Source organism: Heterodontus francisci, chromosome 13 (genome assembly GCF_036365525.1).
Source record: "Heterodontus francisci isolate sHetFra1 chromosome 13, sHetFra1.hap1, whole genome shotgun sequence".
Classification (NCBI taxonomy): domain Eukaryota; kingdom Metazoa; phylum Chordata; class Chondrichthyes; order Heterodontiformes; family Heterodontidae; genus Heterodontus; species Heterodontus francisci.
In genome coordinates, this window is record NC_090383.1 from 86,154,007 (window position 1) to 86,172,809 (window position 18,803).

General features: G+C 44.9%; 1 protein-coding gene across 4 annotated transcripts in view; it reads left to right on the forward strand.

Annotated features, from left to right (window-relative positions):
* Window positions 1–483: 483 nt before the first annotated feature.
* The window catches only part of bicral (BICRA like chromatin remodeling complex associated protein), an 85,690-nt gene continuing 67,370 nt past the window's right edge, over window positions 484–18,803 (forward strand). For 3 of the 4 annotated variants that reach the window (XM_068045127.1, XM_068045125.1, XM_068045128.1), the window contains exon 1: window positions 484–1,242. The gene's annotated coding sequence lies outside the window, so the exon portion shown is untranslated. The remainder of the gene's footprint in view (window positions 1,243–18,803) is intronic. The other variant, XM_068045130.1, reaches the window with a different exon arrangement.

Below are 18,803 nucleotides of genomic sequence, written 5' to 3' on the forward strand. Positions count from 1 at the left end.
TCAAACGGGAGGTTTTTAATCTTAAGATAAATTAGAGAATGAAATATTTCTATACGACCTCCCTTGGGGACTAGATCTTATACCACTGTTAGAAAGTGGAGCTCAGCATTTCCAATATTCCACATCAAAAAGTTAGGGCAAATTCTGCAAAACTTATCCAGCCATTCCTCTTATTCAAGTATGGATACGAGGGGAAAGACCGTTACTGCAGATCTCCTTTTCTCAACTTTTTTTAAAAAATGATGATATTTGATAAAAAAAAGGTCGGTCTCATTAAAATAAATAAAAAGAACCAAGCAACTCCACTGCCCTGGGTCGCATCAGCATCTTGCCTCCCCACCCCCTTGCCACTGTCGCCCTCGGCCAAGGGCCTGAATGCTGACCAATAAGCACAGCGCCTTGTGAGGGCGGGGCCTTCGCCGCGGACCAATTGGGTGCAGGGGGTGGTTGCGGTGCGCGCGTCTGTTTGTTCAGGGCAAGGACCCCGGCCCATGCGCCGCGTTTCGTGCAGTTAAAGAATGAGGGAGGGGGGCTGGAACCATTTAATTTCACTTTTCTTACAAGTGTTAAGGAGAAACAGCTTTAAAAAAAATAAAAAATACCCATATCATAAATAAGTATAAGCTGAGATTTAAATCTTAAAACAATGAGATATTTTCCCTGTTAAATCGCTGTGACAGGTGATCCTGGGAGCCACCAAAAAACAATTCAATTAAATATCAATAAAATATTTAAATCTATTTTAATCTATTTCTCCAGTTTCTTCGGAGTTCGATAAAAGGGGAACATCGATGGGAAAAAAAGCGCCACGTAACCATACATCGCCTCTTTAAAAAAACCTTTTCCGCAATGGGAGGGGAAGGAAGTTTATTATTCAACGAAACACAAAAATCTAGTTTTGTAAAAGAATTTAAGGGAAAGTGGCCGATCTTGCACTTTAAAAAATAAATGGAAAGGAAGTTTCAAACATTACCCCCTCCCCCTCACAAAAAAGACACATGGAACAAACATGTTCAAACAAATTGAAAGTGGTGGTGTTTTTAAAAAAAAAATAGAAAGGCAGTGCTTTAAAAAAATTGAGGTATAATTTATTGTATAAAAATATTTTTTTTTCCTTACAGGAAAATGCCCTGAACAGCTCTTACTTTTCAATGTGTGTTGAGTCGGTTTTTTTTGTTCTTGGTCATCTCGCCCCTGATTTGATGGCGAGGAAACCCCGTTGACAAGGCACGCTTCATGACGGTGAGTTCCTTCAGTGTATTATAATTTTGTGATAAAATTTTCAAGGAAAAAAAACAACTCCTTCGGGGAGGGGGGGGGCAAAGAAAAAAAATAGGGTCTAAGGGAAAATATTTTTTTTTTAAAAATCACCTCCCCGGCTTTAGAAGCAGCAGCAGAAATCGGAGGGAAAAAAATCACCCATCAACGACAACAGCAACAACCAGCACCACCACCAAAAGAAAAAGTGGCACTTTTAAATATACTCTTCCCGTTTTCGATCTCCCCCCTTTCATCTCCACCCTCTCCCCAAACTAAATGACTCATTGATTGTACAGAGAGCTGTTCGAAAATATAGTTTTTCTTTCCGCCCCCGTGATCACGATGAGTTTAAAAAAATAGACGAGGGAGAGGGAGAGAAATAATCGTCTGAGATCCCTCCCTCTTTTTCCTGCTTTCTAAGCGGTTTTGTCTGGAGTCACGGGCGGCTGTTAACAGCACCATTTGGTAAATTGACCTCACGGGGTTATTTTTCAAAGCGACGATTCTAGATTCTCCCAGTAGATTTTTCCCCCACCTTCCTCATCTTCCCTTTCCTCGCCTCAGGAATGAGGGAAAAATCCCGACCAAAGATGGATGAAGTCAGACTCGGCAGTCACCACCGGCTTTTTGGTTTTTCTTTAACGCTCCATTAGTTTTTTAAAAACTTCCCATCTGCCGATTACTAGTGTTACCAAGTAATTGCTCCTCCTCAGCGGCTTAAAATAAAATAAACCTAAACCCGTCGCCGGAGACACGAAAACTAAGAAGCCGTTTGCTCTGCTCCTCCCGTTCATGGCGATGGGCGGGATTGGAGGTCGATCTTTGGTTTTATTTTTCAGACTTATTTTCTCTCTCTTCCCTTCTGATGGTCTCTGACTCATTTCCATCTGATTCTTTTGAGGTTTTTTTTGCTATTTTTAAAAAAAGGAATATACGGTTGCTGTTTTCGCAAAACATGGTGACCAGTTATTTCCCTCCCTGCATCTTGTTCAATTCTAAGTATTTTTAAAAACTTTTCCTGGTTGGACTGCGCTTAGGATAAAATGTAAATCCTCGACTAATAATCGTCGCCTTTCAATGTCGCGCCGTTGGTTTTGTTCGTTGTGAATGTTCTGGCAGCTTTGCTGCTTTCGCTCCTTGTACTATTTCACTGGAAATGTTCTTCCTTTAAAGAAAGAAAAAATATTTTCTTTCCCTCCTTTATTCAAAGCGCAGCTAAAGTTGACATTAAAAACCCGATTCGATTTCCTTAGTTTGTGGAAAATGTTTTTTTAACTGCTGCATCTGTGGGCGGGATTTGAAGGCTTATTTTTAGTTCGATTTGAACCCTGTTTTTTTAAAAATCAACTGAAAACAGATTGTGACCAGTCATTTTTTTTTACTGTAAGACTGCGTTTTTAACAGCATTCATTGCTTAGTGGTAGCTTTTTGTCCCTTTTATTTTGTAGGCCTGAAGGTGTCCACTCTCCCGCCCCGTTTAATTGCTTTCACTAAAAAATGATTTTTTTCTTAAAAATTGTTTCAACTGGCAATGTTGGCAATAAGTAGCTCCGAATTTTCGAGCAGGAGATATAATTCACAGCTCCACTCGGGAAATGATCATACTGGCGCTGTGCCAACACTAGTTGCGCAGTTTAAATTCACAGTAGCGACGCCATTTTAGCTGCTTGGAGATACCGAATATGTTTCCTCACACGTTTTACATTCTAGAATTTCATTCTATTTGTAAAATTGCAATGCGGCTGATGTATTTTTAAGAACAAATTTTGATTATAGTATCGTGCACTGTACCAATTATTGATATAATAAAACATCATGCAAATACTTCTGCGTGTTTTTGTTGGAGGGCATTGTAACCAATTTGCTTAAAACTTGAATGCAGTATGGTCTCTTAAAGTGGTTTATTCCTTGATTTTTCGTTAGTTACAGTTGTAATATTGCTCACATAGTAACATATCTGGGAATTTTAAGGTGTTTCGCCCAACGTTAAAGGATTTTGTTAAAATGCAATGCAAGTTAAAACAAAATAGTTTAGCCAAGCAATTAATTGGCCTACGTTTGAGGAACCAAAATCTTGTTAGAGTCTAATACGCATCTTCTGTAGTAGATCCACCAAATGCTACAAAAATATAGCTGCCTGTATTTTAGATTATATACTAAAATGAGTTTCATTCTAATGGTATTTTAGATATATACAGATTTAGATAGATCTGTTTACATAAGAACTAGGAGCAGGAGTAGGCAATTCAGCCCCTTGAGCCTGCTCCGCCATTCAATACGATCATGGCTGATCTCATCTCGGCTCCACTTTCCTGCCCGTTCTCCATAACCCTTCAACCCTTTTATACTCTCTTCCTTTTGCAATAAATGCCAAAATTCCAATTGCCTTTCTTATTACCTGCTGTACCTGCATGTTAGTTTTCTGCAATTCATGCACGAGGACACCTAGATCCCTCTGCACTGAAGCACTCTGAAGTTTCCCTCCATTTGCCTTTCTAGTCTTCCGACCAAAATGGATAACCTCACACTTATCCACGTTAAACTCCATCTGCCAAATTTTGGCCCATTCACCTAACCTATCCATATCCATTTGTGAATGTCTTATTTCTTTATTGCAACTTACTATCCCACCTATTTTAGTGTCATCTGCAAATTTGGCTATAGTACCTGAGGCATGATGCACAATGAGGTTATGTAAAATCTGGTGTCTGGGACTGTTGTTTTGTAATACCATATATTGGTTCTTGTGCTAGAGGAAGATAATTATCACGAGTTAAATTGTGACATGTTTAAATTGGAAGGAATTGAGTCTCATTTTAAAAGTCCAAGTGGGCAAATTGAACAGGAGAACATAATACATATTTGAAATTTATTTATTTATTTTATTTGGGCGGCGCGGTGGTTAGCACCGCAGCCTCACAGCTCCAGCGACCGGGTTCAATTCTGGGTACTGCCTGTGCGGAGTTTGCAAGTTCTCCCTGTGTTAGCGTGGGTTTTTGCCGGGTGCTCCCGTTTCCTCCCACCACCAAAAGACTTGCAGGTTGATAGGTAAATTGGCCATTATAAATTGCCCCTAGTATAGGTAGGTGGTAGGGGAATATAGGGACAGGTGGGGATATGGTAGGAATAGGGGATTAGTGTATAAATGGGTGGTTGATGGTCGGCACAGACCCGGTGGGCCGAAGGGCCTGTTTTAGTGCTGTATCTCTAAATAAAATAAAATAAAAATAAATAAAATATTTTTGCTGAAGATGCCCCTTTCCAGTATTAATACTCAGATCTGAGTGTGCGATTCCAGTGCTTTAAAATATTTTCGAAATCACGGATCAAATAATTAACTTAAGGGTAGAATTTTAGTATTTTGCACGTAGCATTTCAAAAATTATGGAAAAGCACAGAATTATAAATTGCTGTCATTTATAAATGAGATACAGGCTAACACTTAACTGAGTGGGAATGCAAAGTTGATTCTACAAGAGACGTATTTGATAATGAAATTCTTTTAAGTGGTACAAGTTGACATTTGCCAAAGTCCTTGGAACATGAACATGTTGCATCCCAAATGCTCATCTTTCCTGCAACTCCATGTTTGAAAGTCTTCAGTCAGATTTCCATCCATGTCACAACACTGAAATGGCCCTTATCAGAGGCACAAATGACATCCTATGTGATTGTGGCACGCACCGCACAGTGGCGCAGTGGTTAGCACCGCAGCCTCACAGCTCCAGGGACCCGGGTTCGATTCCGGGGACTGCCTGTGTGGAGTTTGCAAGTTCTCCCTGTGTCTGCATGGGTTTTCTCCGGGTGCTCCGGTTTCCTCCCACAAGCCAAAAGACTTGCAGGTTGATAGGTAAATTGGCCATTATAAATTGTCACTAGTATAGGTAGGTGGTAGGGAAATATAGGGACAGGTGGGGATGTTTGGTAGGAATATGGGATTAGTGTAGGATTAGTATAAATGGGTGGTTGATGTTCGGCACAGACTCGGTGGGCCGAAGGGCCTGTTTCAGTGCTGTATCTCTAATCTAATCTAAACCTCCGCAGCCTTCTGGACCTGCTCCAGCCGTTGACACTGTTGACCACACAAGCCTCCCCTCGTGCCGCCTCTTCCATTGTCCAGCTGGGTGGGACTGACCTCGCCTGGTTCAAATTTCTATTTGTCCAGTTGTAGCCATAGAATCCCCAGCAATGGTCCTGTACGGTTACTTCTAGAGTCCCATAAGGATCCTTTCTTGGCTCTTTTCTATTTCTCATTTACATGCTGCTCCTCCGTGACATCACCTGAAAACCCAATGTTCAATTCCACATGTATGTTGACGTCACCCAACACTACCTCACCACCTCTCCAGACCCCTCCACTGCCTCTCTTGTCATGTTGCTTGTCCAACATCCAATATTGGACAAGCAGGAGGGTCTCCCATTTAAATATTGTGAAGTCTGAAGCCATTGTCTTGGTCCCTGTCTCAAAGTCTGTTCCTTAGCCATCGACTCCACCTCCACTATCTGAGGTTGAACCAGACTGTTGGCAAATGGCATCCTATTTGACCCTGAGCTGATTTTCCAGCTTCATATCCCCCCTCACCAAGAGCACCAACTTCCACCTTCATAACATCACCAATCTCTGCACTTGCCTCAGCGCATAGGCTGCTGAAATCCTCACCATGCTTCTTATTTCCAGCTGGTTATCCTATCTCACCATGTTAGCTGGTGAAACTTAAATTCAATTAATTAATAAAAGTCTAGAATTAAAAGCTTGTCTCAATAATGGTGCCATGAAGCTATCATTGATTGTTGTAAATCCCATCTGGTTCACTAATGTCCTTTAGGGAAGGAAATCTGCAGTCCTTACCTGGTCTGGCCTACATGGGATTCCAGACCTATAGCAATGTGGTTGAATTTTAGCTGCCCTCTGAAATGGCCTTGCAAGCCACTCAGTTGTGAAGAGCAATTAGGGATGGGCAACAAATGCTGGCCTTGCCAGCGATGCCCACATCCCCTGAAAGAATACTGTTCGCTTAGCTGTCCTACCACCCTCCATAAGCTCTTGCACCAATTCCCATTCACCTAACACCCCTGTGCTTGCTGACCTACAGTGGTGCTCGGTCCGGCAAAGCCTTGAACCCTCTGAGATCTGTGCACTCCTTCAATTCTGGGCTCTTGCGCATATTCGATTTTCATCACCTCACCATTGACTACCATGCTTACAGCTGCCTAGGCCATAAGTTATGGAGTTCATTCCCTAAACCTCTCTGCCTATCTGCCTCTCTAAGATTTTTTTTTATTTCCAAAATATACTTTATTCATAAAAATCTGTAAAAATTACATTGCCAAACAGTTTCCAAACAGCACCAAAAAATACAAACATTGCAAGGGAGATCAGTTTCCTTCAATACTGTCATGAGTTTCTTCCCAACCCTTCCGTTTCACAATTGTCATGTCAATTACAGTTTTACATTTACAGCAATTGAGAATATTAACGATACAGTTCGAGGGGTTTCCCATTGATCCAGCCCCTCAGTCCAGCTTGGTGGGGGAACCTTACACTGTGGTCTTCCCCATTGAGCCTTTGCTGCGGCTGCCCCAAGCTTTAGTGCGTCCCTCAGCACGTAGTCCTGGACCTAAAACCTTCCTCTCACCTGCTCTGATATCTCTCAATGTGGCTTGGTGTCAAATATATTTGATCGTGTTCCTGCAAAATAACATGGGGCATTTTACTATGTTAAAGGCGCTAAATAAATTAGGTAATAGTTAAATATTTTGAAGTATCCATGTGAACAACAGAATCTCTTAATGATATAGAAGGGTGTCTTAATATCATGTTAGTTGAACAGTGTATGTGATGGGCACTGAATCTGCATAACAGAGAAGTTTTGAAGGGTGGCGGGGGGGGGGGGGAATAAACTCATCATGTCATAAGATAGAACATTGTACTACAAGTTAAAAGTATAAGCAATCTAATATGGTGTGAACTGGATTGCTACTGATCCTGCTTTATTAGCACTATTGTGTTTTTACAGTGATAACCCTGTTTTATAAGAATTGTATTAATACAAAGCACAGTATTAACCTACTGCTAAAGTGATGTGCTTAGCCACAAACCTAATTAGTGTTAAGTAAACATTGAGTGAGGTCAGAATTTAATTACTCTTCAGACCAGAGGTCAGTTGGCTTTTTTTAAAAAAGCGCGATTGGTAAAATCGGTCAGGGGTTGCATATATATAACTCCTGTGTCAATTGAAAGTATTAAATTGCTGGGGGATCTTTGTATCTTGTGTTACAGCCAGGTGAGAAGTGGGTTGGGGGTGATGGGGGGGGGGGGGGGGGGTGGTCACAGGTTCTCCTCTTATTTGACCGCAACAGGGTTTATTCCTTTTAAACAATGGTTGTGCTTACTACCTCAGTGAGTGTTTTACCTTTTACCTTTAATGTGATCGTGCAAGAAGCAGTCGGACAGGTTTTCTTGAGTTTAAACAAGCGGTGAATTTATTATACTTTACAATCTAAACCCAATCTAAAGAAAATAATAAAAAAAAATGCTACACATTTGCGCACATATATGAAAATCTCACACATAGAGTGAAAAGTAGATTTTGTGGTTGGATTAGAGTCCAGAATAAATGGAAATTAAATACACATTCTGTGAAGTTGGATGATTCTGTGATCTTCTGGATGAAGTTGTATCCTTGAAATCTTTGGCTAGTCAAAATGCACTTTGTGACTGGTCTGCTTGGCTGAGGGCTTTCTTGGAGGAAGACTTGTAGGTGGCTCTCTTCCCCTGGGCTCTATCTGTACCAATCTATGCTTGGAGGGTCCACAGTCGCCGACGGTTTTCAAACTTGTGTTATTTGGAGAGAGAGAGAGAGAGAGGGAGGCAGGCACGCACGCAGCCTTTCTGCTGCTGTACAGTCATTAAATCCATTCAAGAAGGAGATAGATATATTAATGCCAAAGCGATCAAGGGATATGGGGAGAAAGCGGGAACAGGGCACTGAATTAGATGATCAGCCATGATCTTTTTTGAATGGCGGAGCAGGCCCAAAGGGCCGAATGACCTACTGCTCCTATTTTCTATGTTTGAGTTACTGGCTTGACTCCCTTTGTTCAAGGAAACTCTCAGCTTTCACAGAGATGGACAGACAGTCACATGGCTGACTCTGTATTCTCTGGGACCTTCTAATGAGATTCAAGGTTCCGAATTGGCTCCCCAGGCACCTGGATGCCAGTATTTACACTTGGAGGGGTTTGCTCTTTCAAAGTCAAGGTGTTAGGATTGTCGTGAATGTCGTGCTAATGAAGCAATTTTAGGTATTTTAATCACTTAGAGCAAACCATTGTTCTGGGTCCATGCTTCTCAGACCACTGTCTCCTGTTGGGCCTTGAAATGTGAAAAGGTGTTTCAGATGCAAATTGTGGTGGCCATCTTGACTGCCAGTTTTTTTCAAAGGTAACTACTGCAGGACTTTTAAAAGTTTAATGTAAGTTTCCAACCAATGAATTAATATTCCTTATTTGGCATATCACTTTTCTTGATACTTGCAAATGAGTGCTTTTGTTTATTTTTTTTACAAGTATGTCATTTGATAAATGATGGAGAGGATATGCATGCGATGTTATGACCAGATGAGGAAGAGGTCTAGGGTTCCCTTTCAGCCTTCACCTGGTCTTACTGTAACAGGGTTTAATTTTAAACACACTGTTTTTAGCTCCCTCTTGATTGTCTATTGATTCCTCAACGAAATGCTTCTCCATCATAATGGCCCCACCCCTACGGGAAAAGGAGACGGGGGATCCTGTCGGATGGTTCCCCGAGCAGACCGCCAAAGGCATTTGGCGGAATGCCTCATCACCAGAACTTTCAAACAAGCACCAAGATGTAGCTTGGCTGGTGGTGAGAAGGGCCCTCCCTGTCAGATCCTTCCTGCACGCCCAAAGTCTCGCCCCCTCCGCGCAATGCCCCCGCGGTGGCTGTGGTGGGGAAGAGACGGTTGCCCACCTCCTCCTGGAATGTGTCTTTGCAAAGCAGGTGTGGAAAGAGATGCAGTGGTTTTTGTCGAGGTTCATCCCAAGCAGCTCTGTAACAGGAGTCTGTGCTCTACGGGCTGTTCCCAGAGACGCACACCGAGACAAACATCAACTGCTGCTGGAGGGCTATCAATTCGGTGAAAGACGCCCTTTGGTCTGCCCGAAACCTGCTGGTCTTCCAGCGCAAAGAGTTGTACACCACCGAATGTTGCAGATTGGCACATTCCAAGGTCCAGGACAACATGCTGAGGGACGCACTAAAGCTTGATGCAGCCGCAGCAAAGGCTCAATGGGGAAAGCCCACAGTGTAAGGTCCCCCCACCAAGCTGAACTGAGGGGCTTGACCCATGGGAAACCCCTCCAACTGTATCGGGAAAATTTTCATTTGCTGTAAATGTAAAAATGTAATTGGCATGACAAATGTGAAATGGAAGGGTTGTGAAGCAACTGATATTGTATTGAAGGAAACTGATCTCCCTTGCAATGTTTGTATTTTTTGGTGCTGTTTGAAACTGTTTGGCAATGTAATTTTTACAGATTTTTATGAATAAAGTATATTTTGGAAATTAAAAAAAATGGCCCCACCCCAAGTTACAGAACCTTTTAAGCAAGATTCCTGCAAGTGCGCTTGCTCATAAGCTCTCTTCAAATTACGGCCAGATTTTCAGGCTCAATCATTTTTCTGGTGTTTTATGAAATTTTATTTAGCACTTTTAAAATTTGTTAATGTATGGACTGTATCTTTGCATTTTTATAGCATGAGTATAAATCATTATTAAACATTGAAAAGCCTTCCCGATTGCGGGTTCTTAAATGTGCTGTGCCTAAGATTGTGGAAGGCGCTATGCAAATGCAAGTTCCTGTTTCTTGTACTGTTAACTTCTCTGTGGTCTGTTGCAACTCTTGATCAAGTAGAATTAGGACTAGCAGTACCGGAGTTGGGAATCAATCATGTTTGTTTGGCAATTTTATCTTCCTTTATTTTTAAAGCCCAGAATACACATGAAGACGGTAGGGAAGATGTTTCAGATTGCAGGTAGGTAGGAGATATGAAGTAGTATTAGATGGGTGGGGGGAAATAGAGGTTCTGTCACACGTTTTAGTAGTTTTACGGTCTGGGAACAGCGGGTTAAGGAGTGGGGAGGGTGTTAGGGAATTGTGAATAGAAAGCTTTTGAGGGGCCTGAGACTAATGGTATTGGTGTGTTAGGGCTTGGCAACTGTGGGATGGTTCTCGGTTTGGCAATGCAGGCAGCGTGGTGTTGGGCTATAAGAGGAGTGAATTTAGGTATCTTAGCTTAGGAAGTAGTACTGGGATGTTCAACAACATTGGTTCTGGGAAAAATGCCAAGATCTGGGAAGGGAATTATAGGATCTGGGAATACTGGAAGGAGGGTCCTAGTTTGGGGATAGGTGTGTGGTCAGAGTGGAATTGCTGAGATCTCCATATATGGGACTGGTAGCAGGGATTTTGATGATATGGAAAGAGTATTCAATGTATCCTAGAGCCCACCTCTAGCTAAGCTGTCCCAGTACAGCTACAACTCTGGCATCTGCCCAACAGTTTGGAAAATTGCCCAGGTATGTTCTGTCCACAAAAAGCAGGACAGTCCAATTCGGCCAGTTACTGCCCCATCAATCTATTCTTAATCATCAGCAAAGTGATGGAAGGGGTCATTGACAGTGCTAAAAAGCAGCACCTGGTCACCAATAACCTGCTCACCAATGCTCAGTTTGGATTCCACCAGCACCACTCGGCTCCAGATCTCATTACAGCCTTGATACAAACATGGACAAAAAAGCTGAATTCCTGAGGTGAGGGTGACTGCCCCTGAAACCAAGGCAGCATTTGATTGAGTATGGTATCAAGGAGCTCTAGTAAAATTGAAGTCAGTGGGAACCAAGGGAAAACTCCATTGGCTGGAGTCACAAAGGAAGAAATTTGTGGTTGTTGGAGGGCAATCATCTCAGCCCCCGGAAATCACTGCAGGGGTTCCTCAGGGCAGTGTCCCAGGCCTGACTATCTTCAGCTGCTTCATCAATGACCTTCCCTCCATCATAAGATCAGAAGTGGGCATGTTGCTGATTATTGCATGATGTTTAGTTCTGTTAATAACTCTTCAGTAATGAGATAGTATGTGCCCACATTCAGGTTTGGGCTGATAAGTGGCACACAATTGACCATCTCCAACAAAAGACAGTCTAACCACCTCCCTATGACATTCAATGGCATTACCATCACTGAGTCCCCCACCATCAACATCCTGGGGCTTACTGTTGACCAGAAACATAGCTGGAACAGCCACATAAATTCTGTGGTGAGTGACTCACCTCCTGACTCCCCAAAGCCTTTGCATCATCTATAAGACACTAGGGCTGGAATCATCTGCCGCTGCCGAAGTCGGTGGCGGGTGAAAGAAGCGGCACCCGGCCTGTGTTGGCCACATGTCGGTGAGCCGCTGCAATCTTCAGTGCGGTGGCTCGTTTGAATGGACCGGGCAGCTGCCCCCCCCTCCCCCACAGAGCACGTGTAGGGGACAGCCCGTCTGTCAGTGTCAATGGCATCAGCTGCCTATGTGCAGGCGCTGATGCCATTTTTAAAGGGCTTTGAGTCTTCTGGCCTATTTGAGGATACAATAATAAAAACAGTTAGAAGCAGTACCTTTGGCCCTCTCCACGCACGCCCACCGCCACCCCCGTGACCATAAAATTGAATGGTTGCCCTCTCCAGCCCAAAGCACTTTCCATTTTCAAATGACCTTCCCCCCGCCCCCAAAGTACATAACCTGTAAACTTTACCCTTTCCCAACATCCCCTTCACCAATGAGAAGACTTTATTGCTGCCCTCCCGCCCCCCTCACAGAAAAACTGACCTGCTCGCCCACTCCTAACCAGTATGGTGCCTTGATTCCCCGGATGGGGATCGATAGGTATGGGAGTGCCGGCCATCAGCACAAAGATTGCAACGGGGGCGGAGATGGGCTTGCACTTAACTCGGGTATGCAAATAAATATAAATATTTAAATGCTGGGACGTCGACAAGCAGCGGGGCTGCCGCCATGAGGCCTCTCCGCCTCCGTGAAGATCGGGCCCAGCCCTCACCGGGTCGGGGATGGGCCTCCTCCGGAACGATCTTCAGGCCTCCCCCGCCACAGATCCCGGCGTTTGGGGGGAACTAAATTCAACCCTAGGAGTGTGGTGGAATACTCTCCACTCAGTCACACTGTCTAGGACAAAGCAGCCTGCTTGATTGGTACCCCATCCACCATCTTAAGCATTCACTCCCTCCTTTGGACCATGTATAAGATACACTGCAGCAACTTGCCAATGCTTCTTTGTCAGCACCTCCCAAAGCCGTGACATCTATTGCCTAGAAGGACCAGGATAGCAGGTGCCTGGGAATGCCATCACCTGCATGTTCCCCTCCAATCACACACCATCCTGACTTGGAAATATTTTGCTGTTCCTTCATCATTGCTGGAGTCAAACTCCTGGAACTTCTACCTAACAGCACTCTGGGAGTACCTTCACCAAATGGATTTCAGCGGTTCAAGAAGGTGGCTCATCACCTTCTCGAGGGCATTTCGGGGTGGATAATAAATGCTGGCCTTCTCAGCGATGCCCACAAATACAAAAAGGGGGCGGGAGTATAAGTATCCCAGTAGTATGGGAGAGTTGCAAGATTGGGGGTCTGTTAATCTTGGTGGTGAGGAATATTGGGATAGTTCCAGAATGTGTGAGCAGTCAGGTGGGTGGAGGGTGGGGGTTCAGCAGGATGGTTTCTTGTGTCTTTGAGTTTCGGGGGAGTCATATGATTTGAGACGTTTTGGAGGATGGCCCTGTGACGTATTGGGAAGAGAATTTTAATGTTGGGGAGATGGTTGTGTGATGCAGTAGCATTGGAGGGGGTTAGAGTTTGGTAGGGTACTGCACTCGAGTCTGGCAGTATTGCAGGGGCTAATGTCTAGCAGGATTGAGGGGAATGCAGAAGAAGCTTCCTCTGGTTTCCAACTGTGCCCCTTTTGGGCCATCAGGACTTGTGGAATGATGTGCTCGGTGTCTTTTGGTTCTTTCAGTAAGTTTAAAGTATAAAATGTATCATTATACATTTAGTTAGCCATGCTGTACCGCTTTTCTGGTGGAGATTTTATTCCTTAAGGGATTATGAATTAGTTCTTTAAATGTTTGCCATTGCTTATCTACCATCCTATCTTTGAATCTAATTTCCCAATCTACCTGAGCCAACCTTCCCCTCATACCTCCATAATTTGCTTTGTTTAAATTTAAGACCTTAGTTCCAGACATCACTCTCAAACTTAATATGAAACTCTATTAAGTTTGAGTACTAATTACTGCCTACCAATGGCTCAGCTGTTTCTGCTGCAGATTTTTACAGGATTGAGTCATCTTACTTTGTATGTCCCTGTTAATTCAGTACATTCCCTTACTTGGCATGAGCTTCATTGCAGGAGATCCAGTAGTCTGTGTTTGATTTTAGACTTTCTAGCAGGTGGCCGTTTCCCTTAGTGCTTTTGATTACTATCAGCATAGTGTCAAATTGGTGCCATCAAAGCCAGCTTCCCAACCTTTTTGGTCTGCAGCACCACAAAAAGTATTACTGCAATGTGCACATGATTGTTGGGCGAATGCCACTCATTTTCGTTGTGCCTCTTTCTCCTTGTTTGCATATTTTTTACAACCCATCTGAAATGCCAAAGTTATTGACTTTTTAACTTTTGCCACCCAGCCATCTCTGCTGCAAAACCTGGCCCAGATACACAGCAGCTCATAAGAAACATATTTACAGAGTCACTATTTGCAGTACCTTTGGAATTCTGAGAGCATTCACCCTTTTTAATGCATAATAGATAGTGGGACAGCATTCTCCATTATTATATCTCTGGCAGGAAATCTGGTGAGGCAGTAAACCATATCCTTGGTTGTTTGGTATGTACAAAGCCATCAAATGGACTACCTCCAGTGTATTTGCCAAACACTGTTTCTTGAATTTAGGAGCTGTTGAATGATAATATTGGTGGAACTATCCTAGATATCTAAAATCCTGGAACCCCCTTCCTAACACCATTGTGGGTATACTTACACCATATGGACTGCAGAGTTTAAGAAGGAGGCAATTAGGGAATGGGCAATAAATGCTGGCTTGCCAGCGGCGCTCACATCCCATGAGCAAACAGAAAAAAAAGTGATAAACAGTTCCATCAGCCAGTGATTTCATTAAATTTGAATAAGATGTCAGTGCTTTTTGTCAAAGGTTTCTCATTTTTAGTGGGGGGGGGGGGAGAAGGATTTTAATATTATTGTTCTATGGCATTGCCTGGAGAGAGAGAGAGGCAGACGAGCCCCCACTTCGGTCCTGCAGTGGTCAAATTCGGTGCTTGTCTGCTGCAGAAAGAAGAAACTGCCCGTTTTCACGCAGATGGAGAGACTATCACATGATTGTCCAGTGTATTCTCTCTTTTGCATCTTAATTAGTTCAAGTCTTAAGAATTCCAATCTCTCTCTCTCTGTCCCTCGGGGTCCCATTGTTTCAGTGTTTACCCTTTGAGATTCGTCTCCATCGGTGTTAATGTACCAAGATGGCTTTGAATGTCTTGTTAGTGGAGGAAAAGCTCATTCAAATTTGCAAACCACTGTTCTGGTGGGAGATTAACCAGACATTCGTCTCCAGTTCGATACCTTGGTATGCGAGGTATTTGAATGCAAATTGCGGTTGCCATTTTAGCTGCTTTCTTTTAAAAGTTTAATTCAAGTCCTTTGTCTCCTGCTTCCTTTTTAAAGTTTAATTCAGATTTCCAACCGATAGATTAAAAAAACACTCGGCATAGCATGTGTTCATGACAGTAAGGCGATCTGGCAGGGGAAGAAACCTCCCATGATAAGTGGTCTTTGATCCTGTTCCAGGTAGGTTTTGAGTAAAATGGCTGTAACCAATTATAGAGCTTCAGGCCAGGGAGTGCGTCAGCTCCCATTCGGCTGGTGGTGAAGGATAAGGAAGGAGGTGCATCTGTTGACCGTATCTTTTTCATTAAGAAAACCCTTATTGATTGCTGTGGATTCCAAGCTGCAGACATCTTCTGCCTGCAGGACTTCACCAGCAGTGGATATTTCAACGTGACGTTCAAGAACGTGGCGGGATGCATCAAGTTCCTGAAGGTCTTCAAGGAGAAGGGAAACCAGGCACCACTGTCGATCTCACAGTGGAGCTGTTCTTCATGCTGCCGTCGCAACGTGACCGGGTGGTGACAATTCAGCTCTGTAACCCCCAGGTTCCTGTCATTGATGTACTCACCATCCTTGCCAGGTATGTAGAGGTGGCCGGCAGCAGCACAGATGTCAAGGACCCATTTGGGATTTGGACCAGCAAGCGGCAGGTCAAGGTGATCTTGAAGGTCGATGCCAACGGAGCCATCATCCGTCCTCCCTCCAGCTTTGCTATCGGGGGAAGTCTAGGCTTGTTGGTCTATGCGGGGCAGCCCAGAGTTTGTCGCATCTGTGGCAAATCTGGTCACGTGGCAGCTAACTGCAGCACAGTCATCTGCAAGAACTGCAAGAAGGAAGGCCATCAGACCAAGGACTGTAAGCAGAGTAAGTGCGGCCACCTCTACAAAACCTGCCCCAAAAGCTGACTCAGTTATGCTCGGACGGCAAGGTCCAAGGAAAGGCCAGGAGAAGGAACGGTGAATGCGTCTGGTGCTGGGAAGGAGACAAACAACCCTCTCCGCAGCGAGGAAAGTCTACCTGAGAAGGAGAATAAAGGGGAGGCAGCTGGAACCAGCAACCCAACACCTACCCTGTGCTCGGAAATCCCTCCTCTACAGTCAGAATCAATGAGGAGGAGGCAGCAGGTGGACAAACTGGTCAGTGGAAGTGGTACTAAGGAAAACCTCAAAGAAAAAACTTCCAAAAAAGGAACAGGCCACCACCCAAACCAGTGGCAAGAGGAGGCTCCCGTCTTGAAACAGACTAGGGAAGCTCCTCCTCATTGGACGAGGAAGGGCCGGAAGGACTACACCCGCAAAAGAAGCGGCAGAAACTAAAGGAGCTGGAAGGTAAAGCCCCCCAGCTCCAGGGCACCAGAAGCTGTGATGGGCCCAGCGTGCCCCAAACCCAAAGTGCTGAACCCAGCGACATGCCCAGCGTACCCCAGCTCCAGGACACCGAGAGCAAAGAAGTGTCTGGCGCACTCCAGCTCCGGGAAGCCGGGAGCAGTGATGTCTTTGAGGAGGAACAGAGGGGAAAGACACCAACAGCAGAGGACAGCCCAAGCCTTGCTGCCTACAAGACCCGCCCCTCCCCCCATGTCACCCCAGCAGAACAAATCCCCCCATGAGAAACCAGGAGGGGTTTCTGAGCCCAATGAATGTGAAACAGCTTGCGTACACTATGGGTATGCAGGAACATACCCAAGGACTGGGGCTAGCGAGGACAACTGGTGTGGGAAGCAACAACTAACTTTAAAATGGGTATAAAGATTACTTTGATTAACGTGCATAGCATTAAATCCACTACGTGATGTGTTTCAACCTTGGACTACCTCGCCAAGGTCAAAGCTGACCTGCTGCTTCTGCAGGAGTGTGGAATGCCACACCTCAGCACCTACAGGCAATGGTCGCGATGGTGGTCCCATCGATCTGGTCAGGGGGTAATGATTCCCGTTCCTCCGGCCTGGGTATTCTGCTGCGGGGAAGCAATCTCACCATCTCCAAAGTTAAGGAGGTGATAGGCGGCCGCATCCTCATAGCAGATGTAATGTACAACAATGCTCTGCTCCGGTTGATCAACGTGTACGCCCCGGCTCAATGCATTGAGTGACTGACAGTCCTCCAGCAGCTCCCACTGCTGCTGGCAACATCCAGACTGGTCATTCTAGGCGGTGACTTCAACTGCATCATTAACGCAGCTGGACGATCCGGCAGGGACAACAGCAAACTGGATGCAACGTCCAGATTCCTGATGGAAACAGTAAAAGATGCCAAGCTGCATGATGTCTTCAGCAACCCTGCAGGCGGAGCGCAGCGTAGATCCACCTGGTCATGACCGGATGGGTCTTCCTGTTTGTGTACCATGCTTTCACGGTCAGACCCACCGACATCAAGCCAGTGTTCTTCTCTGACCACTACCTATTACTGGCCGACTGTCACAGGATGACCAGCGGGTTGGTAGGGGGACATGGAAGCTCAATGCTACACTGCTAACCCCAGAGAACGTTGAGGAACTCAGAAGGGATTACAAACGTTGGAGAACCGTGAAACCCCTCTTTGAGACTCAGGTGCACTGGTGGGAGGCGAACAAGGAGAACATCAAGAGATTCTTTATCTTCAAAGGTGTTCAGAGGGTGAGAGAGAGACCGAGGGAAATGTCCCGACTCCAGAAAGTAATGCAAAATCTGCTCCGGATGTAGTCGATGGGGGTTGAGGTCAAGGAGGATCTCCAACAGGTGAAGAGCCAACAGGCCTCGCTCTTTGCCACGGAGGCCTCCAAGATTATCATCTGGTCCAGAGTCCACTCCGTTGAGCAGGATGAGATGTGCTTGCGTTACTTCTTCCAAAAGGTACACACAGAGAGCTCTGTGATCAGCAGCCTGAAGGAAGAGGATGGCTCGGTAACATCTTCACAGTCTGACGTACTAAGGATCAGCAAATCTTTTTATGCTGGGCTGTATGACGTGAAGCCCAAGGACAGTATGGCTTCCCAGTCCTTCCAGTCATCTATCATGGAGGTCTTAGATGACAGCATGAGGGAGAGACTGGACAAACCGCTAATTCTGGAGGAGCTGACAAACGCCGTTAGGTCCTTCGAGACGAGTAAAACTCCCGGAAGCGATGGCTTACCGGTTGAATTGTATTCGGCTCTGTGGGACTGGGTTGGCCCAGACCTGCAGGAAGTATACAAGACTATGCTTCTGGCTGGCAGCATGTCAGAATCCATGAGGAAACGCATCATCACCCTCATCTACAAGCGGAAGGGGGAGAGGGCAGAAATCAGAAATTGGTGGCCCATCTCACTGCTTAATGTTGACTACAAGATTCTGTCCAAAGTCATAGCCAGTTGGGTCAAGTCTGCTCTGGAGTTGGTGATTCACCCTGGCCAGACCTGCACTGTACCCGGCAGGAAGATCTCTGATAGTCTTGCGCTACTCAGGATTACAATCGCCTATGTACGGGACAGGAGGGTGGACACCTGCCTCATCAGCTTGGACCAGGAGAAGGCTTTTGACAGGATATCGCACACCTACATGATGGACTTGCTCTCCAAAATAGGGTTTGGGGATTGAATCTGCAATTGGATCAAACTGCTCTACACAAACATCAGTAGCGCAGTCTCAATCAATGGGTGGGAATCAGAAAGTTTCCCGATCCAATCTGGAGTCAGACAGAGCTGTCCTCTTTCCCCTGCCTTGTTTGTTTTCTGTATTGAACCTTTTGCTGAGTCCATTAGGAAGGATGCAGGCATAAGAGGGATGACAATCCCAGGCAGCGGAGGCACTCTGGTAAAAGCCTC